Raw genomic sequence first — 24,585 nt, 5'->3', positions numbered from 1 at the left:
AAGTCCACGAGGTTTAGCATGTAGGTTACTAGAGTGTTTAGCTTCAGAATTCAAAGCGGCATTTTGTCCAACTAGATGAAAATAACCACTTGATACATTAATTTTTGGACCACTGGAAACATGAACTATTTATATTGAGCTAGCTACATGAGAAAAGTGATGCCAATGTGGCAATCTCTTTTAGTCTTTTAAGTAGAAGTATCCATAGTGAGCAAACCTAGTACCACGCAAAGCATGGTAGGCCAAACTTTTCCCATAATTTGTGAAAGGAAGGGGACCATGTGAAAACATCCCTCTCATGCATATCCCAAACCCACACTCACTGTTCAGTAATGCATCAACACAGCCATTCTGTATTCTCATCCCCCGTAATCTCACCGCAATCATACCTTTACTCACAGAAAATGTATACCAAATGCCTTCCTGCTATTTTATATTGCCCCTTTTAGTTCCCGTTGTTTCCTTCCAATGTTTCACAGCTCTTTCCATTGTTATATTCCTTAATGTTACTTTGACTTTATCTCACATAACTCCTCACAATGTAATCTATAACTGAGTTGTAACAAATTGTATTTCTATTACTCACAACTTATTGTAAGCCACACTGAGCCCGCAAAAAGGTGGGAAAATGTGGGATACAAATGCAATAAATAAATAAATTTCATGTTATCACGTTTAACCTACTAAGCAGTTTACAGAATCAGCATACATATGTAAAATAAATATAACTGCAAATCATCAGTATTACAGTTAATTCAAAGCCAGATTAAGTAAATGAGTCTTATGAAATTTGGAAAAAGGTTTTGGGGCTCTTTGAATGTACAACACATTAATCGTTGACTGGCTAAAAGACAACAAGTTTGTGTTAAACCCAAATAAATCCAAGATCCTTCACACACCAACCAATCATAACACGAGCAGCGCCGATTCAACTTTGTTCACGTCTCAGTTCCATTAGTTCATGAAGCAAAAATATTGGGAGTCATTTTGGACTACACACTCTCTTATGCCACAGGTTTCTGCTGTAGTAAAATGCTCTTTCTATAAACTTTCCGCTCCATAAGAACCTTCTTGCATCCCCCCCCAACCTTAAATATTTTCATGCACTCTTTAGTAATCAGTCAGTTTGATTATTGCAATGCCTTATACCAGCGTTTCCAGAGTGCTGTGGTGGACTCGCTGGGTTGCTGTGGAGGGAGATGTGATAAGGAACCCAGGCCCATAACTTACTCCGTTACACTTGTGGTGGAAAGTGTGAGCTGTCCAAAATCCACCAAAACTGTGTACCTGGGACCTTTTATGTGAAGTCCACTGCAGTGTCCCTTAGGGTGCCCCTGCTGGGATGACTCTGTAGTCAGTCTACTGCTGCCCCCCTCACCCCCCAATACATCCCAGTGGTTTCTTTTTGTGTTACCTTTTGTTTTTAAAGGCCCTTTGTGCTTTTTTTTTTGTTGCTTAGAATAGCTAATAGGGCACCACGACAAAATAGCTTCGACAAAAAAGCCCTGACAAAACAGCCTGGCAACAAAATGGCCCCTCCCACAAAATAACCCCCTTAACAAAATAGCCCCCTATAAAAAATGTAATGCCATATTTTGGGCAGCCTGATCGGGCCCTTTTGTCAGGGGGCTAATTTGTCAAGGGCTATATTGTGGCTATTATGTCGGGAGCTTTTTTTTGTTTGGAGCTTTTTTGTCAGGGCTATTTTGACCGGGTACATCTCAAATATGGGACTCTATCTGTCTCTCTCTAGCCCTCTGCTCGGCCTCATACAGGCACATTCATTTGTTAAGTTGATTATACTCTCTTCATTTAGCAAGGATAAAACATGTATGTATGCATCCATCTTTTTTTGTTCTTGTTTATTATTATTTGTTGCACAATTAATCAATTTTCTTTTACCACTTTTTATAGTGAATTTATGTTTTCTAATGAGTAGTCCTTTAAACATTATATCACTAAATATTAAAGGACTTAATAATCCCTTTAAGAGGCAGAAATTCTGGTCCTATATTGTTAAACTTTCTCCTGATTTCCTCATTTTACAGGAGACTCATTTAAATGCAAAATTTGTATATTTATTGAAACATCCTAAACACACATCCTTGGTTCAGTATCCCCAGCCATTGGGGACAAAAATGGCACTATCATATTCTTTAAATCATCTTTAGCTCTGCCTTTAATTACTGCCTCCTCAGACAATGACGGCAGATGGTTCTTATATGGAGACACAAGACATCTACACCTGTTTTATGCTGTATCTATGCCCCAAATTGCTACAATCCTCATTTCTTTACATCCCTTGCAGAAGTTCTTACCCCATTTGCCAAAATACTCTTTGTTCTTGATGGGTATTTCAGTTTAGTACTAAATCCTATTTTATACATTTTCCCCTTGTCCAGCTTCATCTGAAAGCAGAACAACCCTAACTAGTATAATGCAAGCTCTTACATTGAATGATGTTTGGAGACTTCTCATCCCAGTACAAAAGACTTTACTTTTTATTCTATACCACATAAATCTCACTCTCAGATACACTACTTTCTAGTTTCCAAAGATGCATTCCAATCGTAGATTGTGCGGACATCCTACTTACTACTATCTCCGATTGTGCTCTGAGTTCTATGCATTTCACCCTTGCTGCATGCAGATCTTATAAACCAAGCTAGAGATTTAACCCTAGATTGGCAAATGGTTTTAGGGATGCTGCCTGTCAAGGTATTACAGGTTATTGCAAGTTTAATAATCTCTCCAATACCCCTTTCAGTATTTGATGGGATGCCTTTAAGGCCTACATTAGAGAATTTATTTTTGGTTTCACCACCAAATGTGGCATAAGGCAAATAAATCCCATATGACTGAATTGAAATAAAAAAAAATCAGAACATTAGGATTACGACATGCCACTAATCACGACTACAGATTATTACAAAAGAACGTAAGAGTAGCCATACTGGGTCAGACCAATGGTCCATCTAGCCCAGTATCCTGTTTTCCAAACAGTGGCCAAGCCAGGTCATAAGTACTTGACAGAAACTCAAATCGTGGCAACACTCCATACTACAAATCCCAGGGCAAGCAGTTGCTTCCCATGTCTGTCTCAATAGCAGACTATGGACTTTTCCTCCAGGAATTTGTCCAAACTTTTTTTAAACCCAGATACGCTAACCACTGTTACCAACTCCTCTGGCAAAGAGTTCCAGAGCGTAACTATTCGTTGAGTGAAAAAATATTACCTCCTGTTGGTTTTAAAAGTATTTTCAAGTAACTTCCTTGAGTATCCCCTAGTCTTTGTACTTTTGGAATGAGTAAAAAATTGATTTACTTCTACACCGCTTAGGATTTTGTAGACCTCAATCATATCTCCCCTCATCCATCTCTTTTATTTATGTATTTATTTATTTATTTGTTGCCTTTGTATCCACATTTTCCCACCTATTTGCAGGCTCAATGTGGCTTACAATATTACATCATGGCAGGTGCCATTCAAGAGTAGATGAACAATTGGTTCTGCTGGCCTTCCACAAGACTCTGAAGGGGCTTCCTGTCTGGGTGCTTTTAGACAACATGATAGCAGTGGCCTACATCAGTCGTCAGGGCGGCACTCAGTGCAGGGCCCTGGCCGCGGAGGCTGCTCAGATTTTCCACTGGGCCGAGCTCCACTTGCATCTGCTGTCCGCAGCTCATATAGCAGGTCAGAGCAACATGCAAGCCGATTTCCTCAGCAAACATCAAATCAACTCGGCAGAATGGGAACTGGCAGAAGAAGTTTTTCTTTAGATTTGTGCCAAATGGGGGACTCCAGACTTGGATCTAATGGCGTCAAGTGCAAACGCCAAAGTCCCTCACTTTTTCAGCAGAAGGAGAGATCCTCGCTCAGCAGGGTTGGATGCTCTGGCTCAACCCTGGCCCTCGGGCCTCCTGTAAGTGTTCCCTCCTTAGTCCTTGATAGGGCGAGTCCTCCTGCGGATTCGACTGCACCGAGGATTGGTGATTCTTATTGCGCCGGATTGGCCAAGGCGTCCGTGGTATGCGGATCTCCGTCGGATGCTGGTGGAGGCTCCACTTTCTTTGCCTCTGGTGCCGAACCTGTTGGTTCAGGGTCTGTGGAGGATCCCTGCCGATTTGGTCTTATGGCCTGGCTCTTGAGAGGGCGCAATTGAGAGACAAGGGCTATTCTAACAAGGTCATCTCCACTCTCTTGCAGGCCCGCAAGCGGTCTACCTCCGCAGCTTATGCTCAGATCTGGCGCAAGTTTGAGGCATGGTGTGTTTCAAAAGCGGTCACACCCACGCGGGCTACAGTCGCGCTAGTACTGGACTTTTTGCAAGACAGATTACAAAAAGGCCTGGCTTACAATTCCCTTCAGGTTCAAGTGGCAGCGTTGGGCATGCTTCCGAGGGAAAGTCTCTGACTTGTCCCTTGCTGCTCATCCGGACATTTGGCTCCGTCCTCCCGTGCGGTCACCGTGTCTGGCCTGGAACCTGGGGCTGGTGTTGAAGGCTCTTCAGCGTGCGCCTTTCGAGCCGCTTGGGCGAGCTTCTGAGAAGGATGTGACTTTCAAGACAGTCTTTTTGGTGGCAATGACGTTGGCTAGACGTGTATCTGAGCTTCAGGTTCTTTCCTGTTGGGACCCTTTTCTACAGTTCTCGGAGTCCGGGGTAACGGTACGTACAGTGCCTTCCTTCCTGCCTAAGGTGGTTTCAGCGTTTCATCTGAACCAGCCCACTTTTCTACCTTCCTTTTCTAGGGAGGACTTTCCGGATTCCTTTGGGCAATTGCGTCTTTTGGATGTCCGCAGGGCTCTGTTGTAGTATCTACAGATGTCAAATGACTTCAGGGCTTCTGATCACCTTTTTGTATTGTTGTCAGGTCCTCGACGCGGGTGTAAGGCGTCTAAGGCCACTGTAGCCTGTTGGCTCTGGGAAGTCATTTTTTCTGCGTATCTCAGGATGGTCTCCGCCTGAAGTGTTTAAAGCGCATTCCACGAGAGCAATTTCCTCCTTGTGGGCTGAAACGGGTGTCCTTTCTCTTCAAGAGATCTGTTGTGCAGCTGCTTGGGCTTCTCAGCTCTCGTTTGTTCGGCATTACAGACTGGATGTTGCAGCGAGGCAGGATGCGCATTTTGGAGCGCAGGTGCTTGCTCGTGGAGTTGCCTGTTCCCACCCTATGTAGGGAGTGCTTTTGTACATCCCATCAGTTAATGGATTCATCTGCTGCTGATGACAAGGAAGGGAAAATTAGGTTCTTACCTTTAATCACAGCAGATGAATCCAGGATCCCTCCCTGTCTGGTTTTGTTTTTTGTTCAGATCTTTCATGCAGGTATTGTATCTCATCGGGAGGAGTTGAAGACCAGCTCAAGAGTTTCTACATGCTGTTCTATTGCAAGAGGTTGAGGTCGTCCCTCCTTTATTTGGTTCTTGCTCCGGTTCTGGGGCGTTTGTTCACTGTGAGGAAAGTTTACGTTACTTTAACTTTCTTATTCACTCTGCTTTGGAAATTTCATATACTGAAGGCTGAAGGGGCTAGCCGTCCAAGGTCACTGTGGCTTTTCAGTGTTCTCTATCTCCACCTGCTGGTAGGCGGATACAACCCATCAGTTAATGGATTCATCTACTGTGATTAAAGGAAAGAAAATTACCAAGGTAAGAACTTCCCACTTCAAGCATTAATGTCATACTCATCATACACAGTGTTTGCCAAAGTAGCTCTTAGAACTCATGTTACCACCTTTCCATCTTAAGCAATCCATATGTTTGGTGATCCTTTTTAACCTTGTCTACTGGACCTGCAGCAGGAACAGCATTTAATCAAACGTGAGGTCAGTCTCATGATATGAGCCACATGATTATTTGGCTGTTATGGCAGGAAAGGCCCTGGGGCAGCAGAGGATAATGTGGGATTGAATGCCTTATGTGAGTCCTGACTGAATATTGGCTGGGAGCTGCATAAGTCCTCCTGGTGGCAAGAAGTAGTCTGGTCAGTCTTGAATATTTAATGCCCTGTACAAATCTCAGCCTTCATTTTTAAATAAAACCAATAAGTCTTAATTATGTTGTTACATTTAGATTAAACAAAAAAAAACAGGGGGGGAATTAATGGAGCATAAGAAAACCTTAGAAATGGTGTGTAGTATTTTACATCCATTACATGACTTTCCTTCTGTCCTTGTTTTAATACCGCACCAGCAATTTTCACTGGTCTCTTGCTAGAATTCCTGATTTTTTTTTTCTAAGCTGGGTTCTGCCCTATGCCTATTCTGGTCTGTCAATTATTTTTAGTTTTCCAAGTGCTATAGCAATTATCTTGGCTACTGCAATATGGCCAAGGAGCTTTATGTCCTTTACCACTTAAAGATCAGGGCATGCAAATGCTGATCTTGTCAACACAACATAAATGATTTTAACTAAATTAGTGAGCTGTTAACCTCTGTGAACGCTGCTGCACTTTCTCATCTGTACTGATGTAGCATATGGTTGCAGAGGTATTTCCTTCCAAAGTATAGTTGGGTTAACATTCTCACATAAATTAGTGTGGCTGCTGTTAGACCTGGGGGTGGCTCAAGGCAGTCTGCGGGTCCAACATCTCTCCTTCATTTCCTTCCAAAGTATAGTTGGGTTAACATTCTCACATAAATTAGTGTGGCTGCTGTTAGACCTGGGGGTGGCTCAAGGCAGTCTGCGGGTCCAACATCTCTCCTTCATTTCCTTCCAAAGTATAGTTGGGTTAACATTCTCACATAAATTAGTGTGGCTGCTGTTAGACCTGGGGGTGGCTCAAGGCAGTCTGCGGGTCCAACATCTCTCCTTCATTTCCTTCCAAAGTATAGTTGGGTTAACATTCTCACATAAATTATTGTGGCTGCTGAGACCTGGGGGTGGCTCAAGGCAGTCTGCGGGTCCAACATCTCTCCTTCATTTCCTTCCAAAGTATAGTTGGGTTAACATTCTCACATAAATTAGTGTGGCTGCTGTTAGACCTGGGGGTGGCTCAAGGCAGTCTGCGGGTCCAACATCTCTCCTTCATTTCCTTCCAAAGTATAGTTGGGTTAACATTCTCACATAAATTAGTGTGGCTGCTGTTAGGCCTGGGGGTGGCTCAAGGCAGTCTGCTGCCTGGGTCCAACATCTCTCCCTCTTTCTGACCCCCTCCCTGAGTCTATCTTAAAATGTCTCTCTCTATAGAGGTTGTCATCAGCAGCAGTGATTCACAGATTCTGCATGTGGTTGGTCCCGGAGCCTTCCCTCTGTCATGTTTCACTCATGAGGAAGCAGGAAGATGGTGGGATGTGGTACAAGAGAAGGTGGGATGTGGTACAAGGAAAGCTGTCTAGGGCTGACTGTAGGCAGCTAAAAGTAGATCTGTCATTTTAAACTTGGGATACTGCATCTATCACTTTATCCCCAAATAAGTTGTCTCCCAGACATGGGGCATCCACCAGTCTGTCGTGAAGGTCATTTCTGAGCCCTGAAGCACACAACCATACAGTTCTTTGTGCTGCGATGGAAGCAGCTCCTATCCTGGAAGTGGTATCATACAGGTCATAAATATTGGTGATCAGATGAAAGGTAATTTCTTCCAATGCAGATAAAAACAATGTGCCACTTGTTCTGGTAAAGGTGAAGAAACAGCTTCCAACGAAGAATATAGTTTAGAATGCCGATTTTATTTATTTATTTATTGCATTTGTATCCCACATTTTCCCACCTTTTTGCGGGCTCAGTGTGGCTTACAATGCATTATGAATGATGGAAATTACATTTTGTTACAGTTCGGTTATGGATTACATTGTGAAGAGTTATACGAGACAAAATCAAAGTATCGTTAAGGAATATATCAATGGAAAAGAACATTGAAACATTGGAAGGAAAACAATGAGAAACTAGAGGGTCTGAGGACAATATATAGCATATAATAACGAAAAACCTATGGTATACATTTTCTGTGATTAAAGGTATGAGTGTGGTGCGATTTCAGGATTGAGAATTCATAAGTGGATGTGTTGATGTATAACGGAGCAGTGAGTGTGGATTTTATATGTTTTGGTTCTTTCCGTAGATTTTATCCGTAGATTTAATGCAATATCTGCAACTGATGTGCAGCAGTTCTGGAGGCAAGCATAGCTCCTGCAAAAACTCTGCGGCCAACTGCATCTAAAGACTCTGGGTCTTTTTCCAGGAGGAAACTGAGGACGAGTCTTCATGGACTTATTGATCACAGACTGATGTGGGAGTTGGATCTTTTCATGACCTGGTGCAAGCTGAACCTTGTATTTAGCGTCTAGGCACATTGAAGTGGATTGCTGAGTTTAGGGATTTTGCCATATTTTTGTCTGCAGTCCTTGAAGAACAGAATGTATACTGACCGCCACTGGTCCTGAGGGAGTGTCAATAGAAGTAAAAATTCTTTTGAAAGTCCTTTTTATTCATAGTACTTGCCTGTGTTTCTAAAGCAAGATACTGGTACTTTAGTAGCATCTAGTACAGTGTCAGAAGGAAGCGAGTGTGAAGGCAACTGATCTGGAACAGGTTGATCTTCTTCAAAAGAATAAACCTCACTAGGATCAGACTGAGAAAAAGGCACTGCTGAGAAGACAAAGCAGGGCTGACTGGTCGCATAGAAGGAGCAGGTGAGAGAGAACTGCTGTTGGTACTGAAGGCAGGAAAGTAGTCTGTGTCAGCAACTGTGGCTGTTGTAACATTTGCTGAAAAAGTTAGAACAGCAAAGAAGCTGCCTCCTGATTGACTGGTACTGACTGTGTAGCATGATGTGAGGGATTTTCAGAGTTATTGATTTTGCTGGAAAACCTATCTGAAATGTTTTGCTAATGCAACATGTTCAGTATCAGAAACTGGCCCCATCCCCCTGAAGACCACTAATAGCTTGTAACAGTAGAACTAGCAGGGTAGATACTGAGAAGTTAATCACCAGCAATCACAGAGAATAGACACGACAAAAGGCAGACCATCTGCCCGAAACTCACATACAGTGACTCACTCAACCTTGTAATCACAGAGTCTGGAAGGCCCATCTACCTGAAACTCACAGACAATGACCCACCTAATCTAGTCAAGTACCAGCAGAGGGTCAGCCAGAAACCCTTATGATACAAAACACGTGACCAGCTAAATCAACATTTCCAAATCTCCGTTTCAAAAACTGAAGAGAACCAGTTGCCACCTATCCCTGAGTTTTGATTGGATCAGTACATCCCACACCTGATTTCAGCCTATGGCCCAACAAGAAATTATAAAAAACTAGAACACTCTTAGTCGGCCATCTTCTTCTTTCTCCTTTACCTCTCTGGTCCTGCGCCCTTCCTTGGACCCTGCCTGCTGGATGATCTGCACATCTCTGGACCATCACTGAAGCTCTCTGGACAAGCCAGGTTCCATTCCCAACAAATCTGCCAGAAAGACTTCTTTTCCAGCAAGAACCTCCTTTACCACTCAACCAGCAGCAGAAAGAATTAATCTGAGCCTCACTCAAAGTGAGTTAGTATTAAGCCAGCTTAATTAATAATTCAGACTTTCTAAGAATATTTATCTTGTGGCACATTTCCCTTGTGTAAAATCCTTATAACTGCCTTCTAACATTATTGCATTACCTGTATTGTAAATAAACATTATTGGTAGAAATCTGGTTCTTATGTTCTGTGTACATTTCCTTAAATATTTTACAGTGCAGGTTAATGCAGTTCTCCATATATATATAGCTCCTTTTATCACTTTCAACTGAATAGGAGATACTTGCACAGTAGCTTGCTGACTGACAGGTGAGTTTAAATGTTTAGTTTTGCTCACCTTTTTAAACCTCTTTTGAGGTGGCTTTGTCACTGTAGCCTTCTGCGCTGACTTTGGTGAGGAGTAGAATCCCTGGAGCACTTTAATAAAGAGGATTTGGTGACCGGTATCAGAGCTTGTTCGTAGCAATACGCGGAAAAAAAAAGGGGGGGGGGGGGAATTTGCTGTCAAGTGCAAGGTGGGAAAGCTGTATCTCAATGCTGATTGGTCGAATTTAATCCAATCAGCTTTAAGCTAGGAGAGTGCGTCCGGGCAGGAGAGGGCTACCAGTGCGTCTGCATTATCCTGCCCCATGGAGAAAGGTGTGACCACATCCTGAATATTTTGTGTAGTTTTGGTCAGCCTATCTCAAAAAAGATACATAGCAGAACCAGAAAAGGAACCGAGAAGGGCATCCAGAATGATAAAAGGTATGGAATGGCTTTCCCATTAAAGGTTAAACAGGTTAGAGTGCTTGACCTGGATACATGATTGAGAGGAGAATGATAAAAATTCATAAAATCTTGCGTGGAGTAGAATAGATAAATGGGGAATAGTGGTCTAACCTTTTAAATAATATAAGGTGATGGGATTCTCCATGCAGCTGAGAAGCAACACATTTAAAACAAACCCAAGAAAGTGTTTGTTTTTTTCACTCAACAATCGAGTTGTGTAATTTGTTGCTGGAAGGTAATAATTGAGGCATTTAGCATAGCTGTGTTTAAAAAGGCTTATCTTTATGAGTAATAAGGATTGAATCTACTCCTTTGGTTCCTGCTGGGTACTTGTGATCTGGATTTGTCAGACTTGATAGACCTTTGATCTGACCCAGGATCATAGAAGCCAGCTCTGTAGGTGTTGAGCGCTCCCAGTATTCAGCAAAATCCTTAATTTGTGTCCATGGAGGGATAATTGTTATTGTAATTGGCAGCCCCAATCATTTTGAAAGGTTGACGCCTATGCCCAATATGTATATAAAATCTTATAAGGTGATTACCTTATTGAACTAATTTAGTACTATTTGATTAGAATTGAGAGCTAGTATCTGCTTCCCTCAAACCAGGGCAGACTGAGAAAAAGATGGCAATACTAAGAAATAGAAGTGAATCATAAAAAGCATTTGAGTGGTAATACGAAGGAGAAACGTTGGTGTGAAGAGGGGAGAAGAGATAGCTTAGTGGTCAGAAGGTGATAAGCAATAGGGTTTTATGGCTCATATTATGCTTGAAAGTCCAGATCTTAAGTCTGTGGGGTGTCTTTTTTAATTATTAGCTTTAAAATATCTGATCATTTTAAAGTTAACAGTCTTTTGCTTATGGTTCATTTTAATGTTTCCTTTCAAAAGGTCATTGATGCAGTGCTCTAGTCCTGAAAAGTGTTCCCCCCCCAAAAGGGGTCACCTTGACCTGCACTGTGACATCTGATCCGAATTAATACTTGTCTTTGGTGTGTTTCACAAATGTAGTATTCATATATAGCCACTAGAGGGCACATGGTAATTGAGTATTTGAATAAGAGGTTGGAATTGGCTTAAATATGAAGCAACATTTTAAAAAATATGTCCCGTAACTCTTTGGGATCACCTGCTCCTTAGTCACCTCACACTCCTCCCTTGGGTTTGCAAACGAACTGGGGGCCAGACTGGGGCTGCTCTGGACAGGAAGATTAAAATAAGTTGTTTAAATGCCTACCAGTTCTTTCTTTGGGAGGCCTGATGCTTAAAAAGAGTTCCTCATAAAGATTTTTTCCTTCTTATTCTCTGAACCTTGATGCTTTATGGGGTAATACCATGAACAATCTTTTGTTTAATCCTTAGGCTTTTTGTTTGTTCATTTGTTTTTGCCGTCCAACAATAAATTAAGAAAAATGAATGTGTAAGAAGGGGCTAAACATTGGTGTTTATTTGGTGGTCAGGAATAAGAAACAGTACTTGGCTTGGGGAGGAAGGCTGGAGAAGGTGTGGGAAGCGAACACTGTCGATCCAGGGGCGTAGCCAGACCTCGGCAGGAGGGGGGTCCAGAGCCTGAGGTGAGGGGGCACTTTTTATCCCCCCCCCCCCCCCCCCGGCGCCGGTCTCCGGTGCGTTCACTGATCTGTTTCTATGAGTCCTGACATCCTGCATGGGTCAGCGGTGGCGGGGGAGGGGGGTTGAAAGTAGAGGGGGGCTAAATCTGTGGAGGCCCATGGCCCCACCTAGCTACCCCCCCTGGGGTGATCAGCTTTGTGCCAGGGGTGAGAGAGAGTCTGAGCTGCCACGAATGTTGCCAAACTGAAGCATAGAACATGATAAAATGCTTGAGAAACCAATTGATTTATGGAAAGCTGCTTTGCTTTTTCTCTTCTTCCCCCCCCCCTCCCCCAAATGAACCATAAAATTGGTTGACAGAGCCTTGAGTTGTCACAGTAGGTTTCTGTGGATCCTCTGGTTGTCTTATTCCAAAATTCAATGACTTTAGAAACAGAGCAGCAACAAGGTTAAGAGAGATGATGTGCTCCACACTTTTATTCAGTGTCATTTGGAAAATTCTGCACTGAGGCCTCTAGAAAGCTACATGTGGCTTCTGAGGCACTAGCTGTGTTATCGTGGTTCTCACTTAAAGAAATGAAGGGGTCTATTTAAAGGATTTGAAAGAAACAGAGAAAATGAAGACAGGTAAAGACAATATGGCCTATTCAGTCTTCCTATCCATAACCATCTATTATCTCTTTCGTTCCCTTCAGCCCCGATGCTCAAAAGTAACGCAGGTGCTAGAGGGCATTAGTGCTGGACTAGCGTCCGCATTTACCTACACAGAATGTTCAGAGGCCTGGAGCGTGGAACAAATGAGTGCACAGACAAACAGGGCAAGTAACATGCTAACGTAGTCTAGCTCATGAAAATGAGGTCGTTTTGTATTCCTATTGCTCAGAAAATAATGCCCAAAACAACAAAAAAAAATACCGCTGCAAAAAATAACACCAGGTCAGAGCAGGCATTAGGGTGTTGGAAGAGAGGATTTCTCATGATTCTTTCTTCAAAATCTGCTGGTTTTGGTTGCTTTTGGAAGCAGAAGGAAGCCCATACAAGCAGTGGCGTTCCTAGGGGGGCTGGCACCCTGGGCGGATCGCCGATTTGCCCTGCCCCCGGGTGCAGCGACCCCCCCCTCCCGGCGAAAGGATACCCCCGCGAAGGAACACCCCCCCCCCCCCCCGCTGGGTGCACGCCGCTGGGGGGGGGGGAGGAGGAGGTGCCGCCGTGCGTGCCTGTCCTCCATTGTTCCATGCTTCTTCTCTGCCCCGGAACGGCAGAGAAGAAGCATGGTACAACGGAGGACAGGCGCGCGCGGCACCCCCCCGGCGGCGTGCACCCGGGGCGGACCGCCCCCCCCCCCCCCCTAGGAACACCACTGCATACAAGCCCTTAAGCGCTGGTCCTGAGAAGCAAAAATGCTCAAGTCACCACAGATCTAAAATTTATTTAGTTATTTGTTGCATTTGTATCCCACATTTTCCCACCTATTTGCAGGTGCAATGTGGCTTACATTATTCCGTAGTGGCGATCGCCATTTCCGGGATGAGAAATACAAAGTGGTATTGCATTAAAGATCATAGTGACAGAGTAAATTAAGCAGTCAAGTATGGAAAGTTCATTTCCGGTATGAGAAATATAGTGGTGCTGCGTTAAAATTCACTTGCGACAAGTAGATGAAGCAGTTAAGTATAGAGAGTTCGGTTTTGTCCAGTTCTGGTATAAGTTTCGTTGTCTGGTATTTAGGATGGATCGGTGTGATATGCCTTTTTGAACAGGTTGGTTTTTAGTGATTTTCGGAAGTTTGTTAGGTTGTGCATTGTTTTTATGACATTTGGTAGTGCATTCCATAGTTGAAAATTGAAAGTGCACATTGGTGTCGGTTTCCTTCGCTTAAGTATAAGCGTCCAAACTTTAAAAAATGAAAAACGATTATATTTAGGCTGCAGAAAACACACACTAATGTGTGCTTCACATTCAGGTTTTGCCAGGCACATGTGCACAGGAGCCCAGCTTACCATGGAACTCGTCTGCGCATACGTCAAGCACAATCCTCCCGCCAAACTCTCTAATGCTCAACGCAGTGAGCATCTGTATTTGCATCTGATTAGCACTGAACATTAATGGGAGTTGTTTTTCTGCGCTATTTTGGCAGTATTTTTACGGTGCTTTTCAGAACAGCGCCTGAGTTTTGAGCACCTTGGGCCTTAGCGATCCCACGTACTTGTCCCAAACGTTATTGAATTCGGATACTGTTTTCTTCTCCACCACCTGCAATAGGAGGCCATTCTACAAAGTCCACCACCCTTTCTGTGAAGAAGTATTTCCTCGGGTTACTCCTAGGTCTGTCCCTTTTCACCTTATTCCAGAGCCTCCTTTAAATTGAAAGAGACCTGCCTCCTGTGCATTTATGCCACGGAGATATTTAAATCTCTTATCGTATGTCCCCTCTCCTGTCTTTCTTCCAAAGTATAAATGTTGATCTTTGTCTGTCCCCGTATATATTATCCAACAGGAAAACAAAAAAGAGGAGGAAAGCCCTCATGTGCAACAAAAGCAACGGACAAAAAAAGTGAGGACAGCTCAAAGAGGAAATCAGGAAGTCCTTTAATAACAGCAGCTAAACAACGACCCGGGTCGTTGTTTAGCTGTTGTTATTAAAGGACTTCCTGATTTCTTCTTTGAGCTGTCCTCACTTTTCTTGTCCATCCCATATATAAGTACATAAGTATTGCCATACTGGGAAAGACCAAAGGTCCATCGAGCCCAGCATCCTGTTTCCAACAGTGGCCAATCCAGGTCACAAATACCCGGCAAGATCCCAAAAATGTACAAAACATTTTTTACTGCTTATCCCAGAAATAGTGGATTTTCCCCAAGTCCATTTAATAACGGTCTATGGACTTTTCCTTTAGGAAGCCGTCCAAACCTTTTTAAAACTCCGCTAAGCTAACCGCCTTTACCACATTCTTTACCATATTATGACATAGACCAGTGATCACTTTAGTAACCGCCCTCTGGACCAACTCTTATCTTGTTTATATCTTTTTTTTTTTGATGGTTTGGTCTCCAGCATCCCACACTCTGAATGGGCCCTCACCAGAAAATTATCACTAACTTATTCTAGCTTTTGCAATCGCCTTTTCTAACCATTTTGGCCACCCATGCCCTAAACTGTACTCCTTGTTTTTAGCATTAAAATATTAGCTGCCAAACTCTGGACCATTCCTCAAGCTTTCCTAGGTCCTTCCCCATTTTGCCCAAACTATCAGGGATGTCTACTGTAGTGCATAGTTTGGTATCATCCACAAAGAGACAAAACTTACCAGACAGCCCTTAAGTAATATCAGTTACAAAAATGTTAATAACCGGACCAAGAACCGATCCTCGTGGCACACCACTTTTTTTAATGTTTAATAATTTTTTATTGATGAATGCAGAGATAAAACAATTCCATGTTAAACAAGATAACTCAGGCAGTTAACATTGTAAACCTGTACTAATACAGCGAAACTTCTATCATCAATTTTTTCCCTTGTGTTTCTCCCCCCTATCTTCCCCCCTCCGCTCCCCCTTCCGTATTACTATATTAATTAACAATGGCGTGTGCCTGCAAAAGTGTTGTACATAACTATTATCAATAAATCTGCATATTATTTTGGGATTGTATCAACTAACAGCCTGAACATTATGCAACAAATTTTTTTTAAATAAATATAAATCACTGGTGCCATTCTGTGTTCTTGGTTTGTATTTCATTGTTCTGTTATACTGTGGTTCTGCCAGTCAGCAAGTTATCACCCCCTTAGCAGGAGAGTTACATCGCATCTGTATGGTGCCACTATCCCATCCTACTTCCATAAACTACCCCACTCCCCAACTATACCTACCCTCTCTTCCCTCCCCCCCCTTACCAAGTGGCACACCACTTTTAACATCCCTCTCCTCAGTGAGTTTCATTTTACTACTATTTATGTATGTATTTGTGACATTTATATCCCACATTATCTCAAAACAAGTTTGAGTTCAGTGTGGCTTACAATAAACACTAACCTTTGTTGCCTTCCACTTCACCACGTTTTTCACAGTTCCTGTATATTTACTTTTAAATGTGACTCTGTATATCTGTTTGATTTAGGCAGTATCTTTTGAAAAATGGAAGTACACCACATCTAGAGCTCTCCCTTGATCCAACTCGCTGGTCACCCAGTCAAATGAATTGGATTTGTTTGACAAGACCTCTTAATAACAAAGCCTAGTTATGATAAATGTGAGTGATATAGGACTGACTGGAGAGGATCGTAATTTTTAATAAATGGAAAACAGAATGGAGCAGAAGTAACAAAGAACATTTACTTGGCTTAAAGGACATGGAGATGACTGTTGCTAATCTTTTTCAGGCAAGGGTGCCAATGAACTAATTGCGGGAGCCACTGGATGTCACTGGGTTTGGTGTGGCACTTTATTTAGATGTGTTTTGATCTCCATTGTTGCTTTAATTTGAAGCAAGCATCCCTTTTTCTCTAGAATTTGACTTCAGGGACATGTTCTAGCCCTAACAATTAGACACTATTAAGTAATCCCTAATTAACCGTCATTTACTAACCTAATGCTTACAAAATCACCTTCAAAGAAAACCAGAACTAATTTCCACAAGGGATTAAGTTGAATTTGGGAAGTAGTCACACAGGTTCACTTATAATGCTGAACATTTTTTACATTTTTGAAACCAGCGTTTCTACCAACTGTCGTTTGTAACTGACTGTGCAAAGGTTCTCTTGATTATTTTTGACATCCATGTGTTCAGGTTTTTTTGCCCATGAGATTTCAGTTACTGATCCCGTTCATAACATTTTATTTAATAAATGATGACTCCCATAGCAAATACTGCGCAGCATCAGTTAAGCCATCGCAGCGTTACAGCAAATACTTCATCTAACCGTTTACTTTGTTCTTTGTCTATTTGTTCTAAAGCCAGAGCTGATTTTTGTGTTAAATACATGTGCCCATATGTGTGTACCCATTTGTTTATATATAGATTTTATATACCTATTATAGCATCCTAATCCATGGTAGCTTATGATAAACAGTAGGAGAAGATTGTGGTGTATACACGAGGACATGAAAACAGAACGCACGCATACGTTTTAGCTTTTAGCATTTATTTATTTATTTTATTTATTGCATTTGTATCCCACATTATCCCACCTCTTTGCAGGCTCAATGTGGCTTACAATTCATCATGGGTACTGGAAATAGAAGAGAATATACATGGGGTTTTACAGCGGGTTATGTGTTACTTGGTGGTGAAATACATGACAGTGTTAAAGCAAAAGACATTGTAAGACAATTCTGGAAGTTTTAGAGATTGTACAGTTACACATGTTGATCTTTGTGATAAGTCTTGTCGAAGAGAGAGGTTTTCAGTAGTTTACGGAAATTGGTCAGTTCATAGACCGTTTTCAGGTTACGTGGCAACACGTTCCAGAGCTGCGTGCTCGTATAGGAAAAGGTAGATGCGTGCATTGATTTGTATTTCAGACCTTTACACTTGGGAGGATGAAGATTAAGGAATGTGCGAGAAGATTTTTTTGCGTTCCTGGGTGGTAGTTCTATTTTATTTTTATTTTTTTTATTTTTGTTACATTTGTACCCCGCACTTTCCCACTCATGGCAGGCTCTATGCGGCGGGCAATGGAGGGTTAAGTGACTTGCCCAGAGGCACAAGGAGCTGCCTGTGCCGGGAATCGAACTCAGTTCCTCAGTTCCCCAGAACCAAAGTCCACCACCCTAACCACTAGGCCACTCCTCCACTCCTATTAGGTCTGACATGTAGGCTGGAGCGTTACCATGGATGATTTTATGGACTAGGGTGCAAAGTTTGAACGTGATGCGTTCTTTTAGTGGGAGCCAGTGTAATTTTTCCCGTAGGGGTTTCGCATTAGGTTTACTTGTCTAAAAGGCTCAAGGATTGACAATATCCGACCCCTTTACACTCTCCTTTTGATTACCTGGGGACCAGGCAATTTTTGGTTAGACAAATGAGTGTGAGAAGAACCTAGAACAAGAAAGAGAAGTAGAAAGGGAAGGAGAAGCTAGATTGTGGATGTATTTAAAAGTGTGATTTGTTTAACAGGAGTCAGTGAATGTTAGCCGGCATAAGAATAACAAGGGGAGAGAGAGAACAAAAAAGATCTGCAGTTGAATTTTGCAGAATCTGAAGGGGATGAAAGGAAAAATCAGGGAAACAGTGAGCAGACACTGATAAAAGAACACGATAAATGCCAAAACTAAGGGTGGTGTGGTTTTTCTGAACATTATCAAGTTCATAATAGAGAGTGGAGCAGGAATTGGAATTAGGAACACAAAATAGAAGAGGTTCTGGGCTTAGGAAAGGGGAGCAGTGACAAATGGGAGTAGGTAGGAATGCACTGACTGGAAGAAAGGGAACTTCTGTTTCAGATATGTTCAGCGCAAGAAAATGCAAAACTCATGCTTAGACAATAGACTAGGACGGGGAGACAAAAGGAGTTAGGGCTTGGTGTAGTACAACAATGGTCTGAGGGCAAAGTGATAGAGAAAAGGAGGGGGTTAAGTGCTGAGAACACCATCACTTAGGTGTAGATGATCAAAACTTTGGCGCTGTCTGAACATCGCTGGAGTTTTACCACCCGATCAGCATGTCTGATCAGCTCCCTCATGCTCAGTGCTAATGACACGCAAATTTAATTGCGGTTATAGCATTGAACATGAGGGACAACTGGGGGTGGATTGTGCCTGGCCATGTGCTCAAGAGCTGTGCATTAGGCTCTTGAGTTCATGTCCAGAAAGCATAGGAGAAAAGCCTTTTTTGACAGGTCAGGGCTGAAGGCCTGGTGGCCTGATGGACCCCAGGCTCCCCCAGGCCCTCTTCCACCTTCTGAAATAACATTTAAACCTGGTGATCTGTTGGTCAGTGGGACCCTCATCCCTACCCCCTTAAGGATTTTAACTCTGGTGGTCCAGTGGGACCTTGGCCATGTCAAGGTCCCCATCCCAAAGACCATCCCTGGTGGCCTAGGGATGGCCCTGGCCCCCAACTGTGGCCTACCTCAAAGTTGGAGGAGGAGGGAGCAGGACTCCTTCCCTCCTTCAACTTTGAGGTGGATGTAGTGCGGACAAAAACAATGGCAGAATTCAAAACAGCATGGGATAAACACAGATGATTGCTAAGAAGAGGACAGAATGATATCGACTTTCACACTTCAGGAATGGAGGGCTATAACCTGCATGGAGCAGTAGGTAACCGTACCCACCTTACTGGGCAGACTCCATACTAACCCTTTTCTGCTGCCCTTTTCTATATTATTATGATGGAAGCTCAGAATGAGAGATGTTTTCATCTAGTGAGAGTAAACCAACAGACTCCTGAAAATCAAGAGGATGTTCTTAGTAATTTCCTTTGATACAGAGGGTTTTTTCCTTCTCAAAATGTGCCATGTTCGGATTAGGAATATGATCAGCAATTTGAAGCTTTTCATTTAAAAACAGGGATTTTTTTTAATTGCCTGTAACAAGATGCAGTAAATAATAATAGATTGGAACTTCAATAGATAGCTGTATTTTTGTTCCTAGATTTAGGCCCGTATTTTAGAAGCTTTATTTGTGTTTTGGATGTCTGAAAATTGGCGTTTAGGCATCCATATTACATGGAGATCTAGATCTCAGTATTATAAGGTTGGGATATAGTTGTCTAAAACTTCAGTACATCCTTATGGCAAGAGGACATTGTCTGGACAGGACTAGGGAGGGGCAAAATATGGACATCCAACTCCGATGACAGAAGGGGAGGTGTCGTCCATGTTCAAAAAAATGGACATCCGTATTTAGCTCTGGTATTTGGCACGTCTAGTTTACAGAAAGTGCTCCAGTTGAGCTAGATGGAGTAAGAGAGATCACAGTAGGTATTTTTCTGTCCATAGAGGGTCCTCTGGTTTTCAGTCTACTGCTCTAACACTAGGCTACTCCTCCACATGGGCGTCTGTGTGACCATTTTATTACTACTACTAACTAACATTTCTAAAGCGCTACTAGGGTTACGCAGCGCTGTACAATTTAAACGTAGAAGGACAGTCCCTGCTCAAAGAGCTTACAATCTAAAAGACAAGAGAACAATCTAAAGACAAGTGAACAATCTAGAGGACGAGTGAACAGTTAATCTGATAGGGTGGATAGATTGGGGCATTCTATATTTCTCGAGCGGTTAGGCGCCGAAGGCAGCATTGAAGAGGTGAGTTTTAAGCAGAGATTTGAAGATGGGTAGGGAGGGGGCATGGCATAAGGGTAAAGGAAGATTGTTCCAGGCATAGGGTGAGGCAAGGCAGAATGAGCGGAGCCTGGAGTTGGCAGTGGACGTTCCTCTGCTGCCACAAGGACATCCACGTCCCTTGCTGAAGCCCCCCTTCCCTTAAAAAAAACAAAGAAGTCCCTGACTGCTCAAGTAGGTTTGATAAATCTCAGTTTCCCCTACAAGTAGGCCTCAGACCCCCTCCCCCCCCTGCCGCGGCCTATATTTTGATCAAGAGGTAGGAGGGATACCAACTTGCTTACTCCTTCTGGTATCATTATTTCAGAAGAGTGACACTAGATCCCTAGCAGTTAGCTGGAATGTGCTGCTAGGAGCAGATTGCCATATAAGAGAGCACTCCTATAAACCTATAAATGTACTCAATCTGCTGCTCCCCAGTATCTCTCCACACTCGTCCTTCCCTACACCCCTTCCCGTGCACTCCGCTCCATGGATAAATCCTTCTTATCTGTTCCCTTCTCCACTACTGCCAACTCCAGACTTCGCGCCTTCTGTCTCGCTGCACCCTACGCCTGGAATAAACTTCCTGAGCCCCTACGTCTTGCCCCATCCTTGGCCAACTTTAAATCTAGACTGAAAGCCCAGCTCTTTAACATTGCTTTTGACTCGTAACTACTCGCCTCCACCTACCCTCCTCTCCTTCCCGTTCACATTAATTGATTTGATTTGCTTACTTTATTTTTTGTCTATTAGATTGTAAGCTCTTTGAGCAGGGACTGTCTTTCTTCTATGTTTGTGCAGTGCTGCGTACGCCTTGTAGCGCTATAGAAATGCTAAATAGTAGTAGTAGGCAGGCTGACACCCTAGTAGTAAGTTCTGATGTTCCACTAGGGATTAGATGCCGCTATGTTTCAAGATGGTACTGTAAGAAGATGATAGCATTGAATACTTCTCCCAGATGAGGTAAATTTTTATTGGCTTGTGAGGGTGCTGCAGCTTTTGGAGTCTCTCTGGTGAAAGGTCGCCTGGTGGGAGGGTGCCTGGACCTGATAGCCTCATTAAAGGAAGAAAGTCGTCCCCCCTCCCCCCCCCACCTTTTCCTTTCCTGTTGTTGTGTGAGCCACTTCTTGTCTGGTATTGAATACAACAGGAATTGTCTTTGTGCATGGATAGGAAGGGGAAAAAAGAGAAGACTTCTGCTAGGTGCAAAAGATGGCGGCATGTTACTGCAAAGCTGGGCGCTATTTTGTTTCTGTTGATGCATATTCTTTTAACACTGAGGTCATTTGTATGTAGTCTGTTTGCTGATCAGGCATAGAAATTTGTTTTAGCATGTGCGTTAGTACTGAGTTTCAACACATTTTCCTAACACATGACTTACTACATCAGCCCTTGAGTTTTTACAAGATTCTAAATATTATGAATTTTGTACAGTATTTTTTGAGGTTTAACAAAATTCCATTTCTCTGCAGTCAACAAAGTGCCATTTCTGTGTAGTAGAGAAGGAAGATAAATGTAGGTACGCATGCAATTTAAAGAAACATAACAAAAGGTGTCTGACACACCTACCTCAAAGGAATTGTAATAGTCTTTTTCATAAGCCAGTGTCTTCACCTCACCCTCAGAAGTAAAGGCAAGGGGAACAACAAGTCTTAGCTTCTTTTCTATTTTGGGTAAAAATCGTATTTGTAATTAAATCTGAGTTTTAAGCAGTGTGTAGAAGTGAAGTCACAAATGAACCTTGAGCTAAATATCTCCATATTCTGATGGACTGAGGACCTGTTTCAAGACCATGTTGATCATTACATTCTCAGTATCGCAGACATGGCACATGCCCTCCATAAATCAGTAAAGCACCCAGGAAAGTAAAAACAAATGCCTTTTTTTTTTTTAAATTGTTGCTATTTCTACAGTGTTCATCCTGGTTAGTTTACAGTCTGACTCATGGTACAAAGTTTCCTTGCCGCATCCTGTGGGCTGTGTACTGCTTGAGCCAAGCCTAAAGCAATCGGGTTTAATAAAGAAAAAGATTTCTTAATTCCCTCAGGCCATCCTTTCTCCTTGCCTTTGAAAAGGGGGTGGGGGCTCAGATTGGTGAATGAAATACTTAAATACTAATAATGGTGATGAACAGTCAAGCACTGAAACGGAGGAAAAAATGAAAGATCATCCGATGTGTTTCTTCCACAGAGAGGGCTGTAGTTGCTGAACGGGGAGCCAGCCCTTTGTTAAATCCTGCTTTTAAGGGGTGCCTACAGGACATGTGGTGACATGACACGTCTGTGTTTGTTAACAACTGTAGCGAGTGTTAATTAAGCATGATGTCATTTGTGGTTCCTAATTATTAGTATTAATATTCGCCAGTAATTTGTCTAGATGTAAGTTTTTGTTGCTTTGATGGCATCGGTAAAGTTGGTGGTGAGATTTTTGGAATCTGCTCAGGAGATGACAAAGTGCTGACATAGCGCTTCCAGCACAGTGTAAATACGGGGAGTTGAATCTCGTTTGCATATTTGTCAGATTTTCTAAGTGATTGCTATTTGAACCTAATCTGTCATCTGCAGCTGCTTTAGCAACAACAAACATTACATTTACATACTGATTTCCTTATTTTGTTTTAATGTCAATAAGCTGTAATTACAGTAAATGTGGTCTCATGTTGACAGGAGCCGGTATAAATGTGAAGGCTTAAAAATGGAAATTTTAATTGCCACATGGGATCACTATTAATTCAGTACTTGAGATGTCTTGATAATAACCCCTCCCCCACCCCCAAAATACCCTAAAGATCAAAATGATTTTGCTAATGGAAAATAGCTAATAACATTTTGTTTAAGTATAGTTTGTCTTGAGTTTTTTTTTTGTGTAAAGTGGTCCTTTTTATTTCTTGCTTAGCATCCGTAGTAATTTTTAAAACGGGGTTTCTAATTCCACAGTTTTCCCAGGCTGCCTAATGTTCCTTGGCTACTACTTCTGCTTTGTGTAGATTCATTTGATGATACAGCCTCCCAAGCTGGACACCATATTCCAAATGACGCTTCAAATGATTTACAAACGTATCATTTCTCTTCCTACTGGTAACATTTTGCTGTAAAGTACACTAGCATTTCTGCTGCTCCAGCCATTGCCTCGTGGCAGTGGTTTGTGACTTTTGATGTCTTTGCAAATTATTACCTCAAGATCTCTTTGTTTGGAGTACATCACTCTTATGCCTGTTCAGTACTACCGTTGTGGGTTTTTGAATCCCTGCTACGTGACTCAAAACTTCGCTGCATTAAAACTGAGCTAAAAATGTCATATTAACTTGCTACAGATTTTTTTGTCTGCAAAACCAAATTATTTTATTTTTTATTTATTGCATCCCACATTATCCCACCTCTTTGCAGGCTCAATGTGGCTTACAATTCATCATGGATACTGGAAATGGAAGAGAATATACATTTGGTTACAGAGGATTAGGTGTTACATGGTTGTGAAATACATGATAGTATTAAGCAGCAGACATTATAAGACAATACTGGAAGTTTTAGAGGTTATGCGGTTACTCATGTTGATCTTTGTGATATATCTTGTCGAAGATATGGGTTTTCAGTAGTTTTCGGAAATTGGTCAGTTCATAAGTCGTTTTCAGGTTCCGTGGCAACGCGTTCCGTAGCTGTGTGCTCGAATAGGAAAAGGTAGATGCATGCATCAATTTGTATTTCAGACCTTTACACTTGGGAGGATGAAGATTAAGGAAAGTGCGAGAAGATTTATTTTCTTCTATCCCCTCTGCACTATCTCTTATTTTTAAAAAAAAGTACAAAATTTGGACATGTACGCTGTGCCCCCTCTTGCCAGATTCAAATCAAGCCTGAAAATTCACCTCTTTGAGGTTGTGTGTTTTAAGTATTTAAAACACACCATCCCGGACATGGCCTATATTCTGTCCACAGGCTTCTGCTCCCTTAGATGGTTCTCATTAGGCCTTTCTCCTTGTTCTTGACATCCTGGCTTTAACTCCATGGCCTGATTTGTCTTATCTGTCTATTAGATTGTAACCTTCTAAAAGCAGAACCTATCTAAAATGTGTCTGTTGCATAACCTAGTTATCAGTATACAAATAAATTTAATCCAGTCTGGAGTTTCTATACTGTTTTTCTGTGGTCCAGCAAAGGACCACCCAGTATGGTTTGCAACAAAGCAAATGCATAAATAATACTTTTTACAAAATTGACTAAATACATAATCAAAATATGCATATAAATAAAATTAAGTATAAAACATTACATAATACCAAAAAAGGCCTGGGCAGCCCCCTTCAAGGTTTACAGAGGATAAAAGGTGGAATGGATATAGAAATAGAATTTGTGATGAGCTGGTAAAGGGTTCAAGATTTGAAATTCTAAGGGGCCATCTTAGAGACTCAGATGGTAAATGCTGACCATACCATGCAGAACTGGGGCCGGGTAAGGATGCCTAGATGGTTGGAGTCTGTATCCGTATTTAAAGGTTACAAAGAGAGTC

The 24,585-nt window shown here is 42.2% G+C and overlaps 1 protein-coding gene across 3 annotated transcripts in view; it reads left to right on the top strand.

The window, feature by feature from the left end:
* Positions 1–24,585, top strand: part of FAF1 (Fas associated factor 1) — a 716,909-nt gene that overhangs the window by 223,686 nt on the left and 468,638 nt on the right. The window lies entirely within an intron of this gene.

This window comes from Microcaecilia unicolor, chromosome 6 (genome assembly GCF_901765095.1).
Source record: "Microcaecilia unicolor chromosome 6, aMicUni1.1, whole genome shotgun sequence".
Lineage (NCBI taxonomy): Eukaryota > Metazoa > Chordata > Amphibia > Gymnophiona > Siphonopidae > Microcaecilia > Microcaecilia unicolor.
Note: the sequence above shows the minus strand (reverse complement) of the source record. Positions and strands in the feature narration are given on the sequence as shown.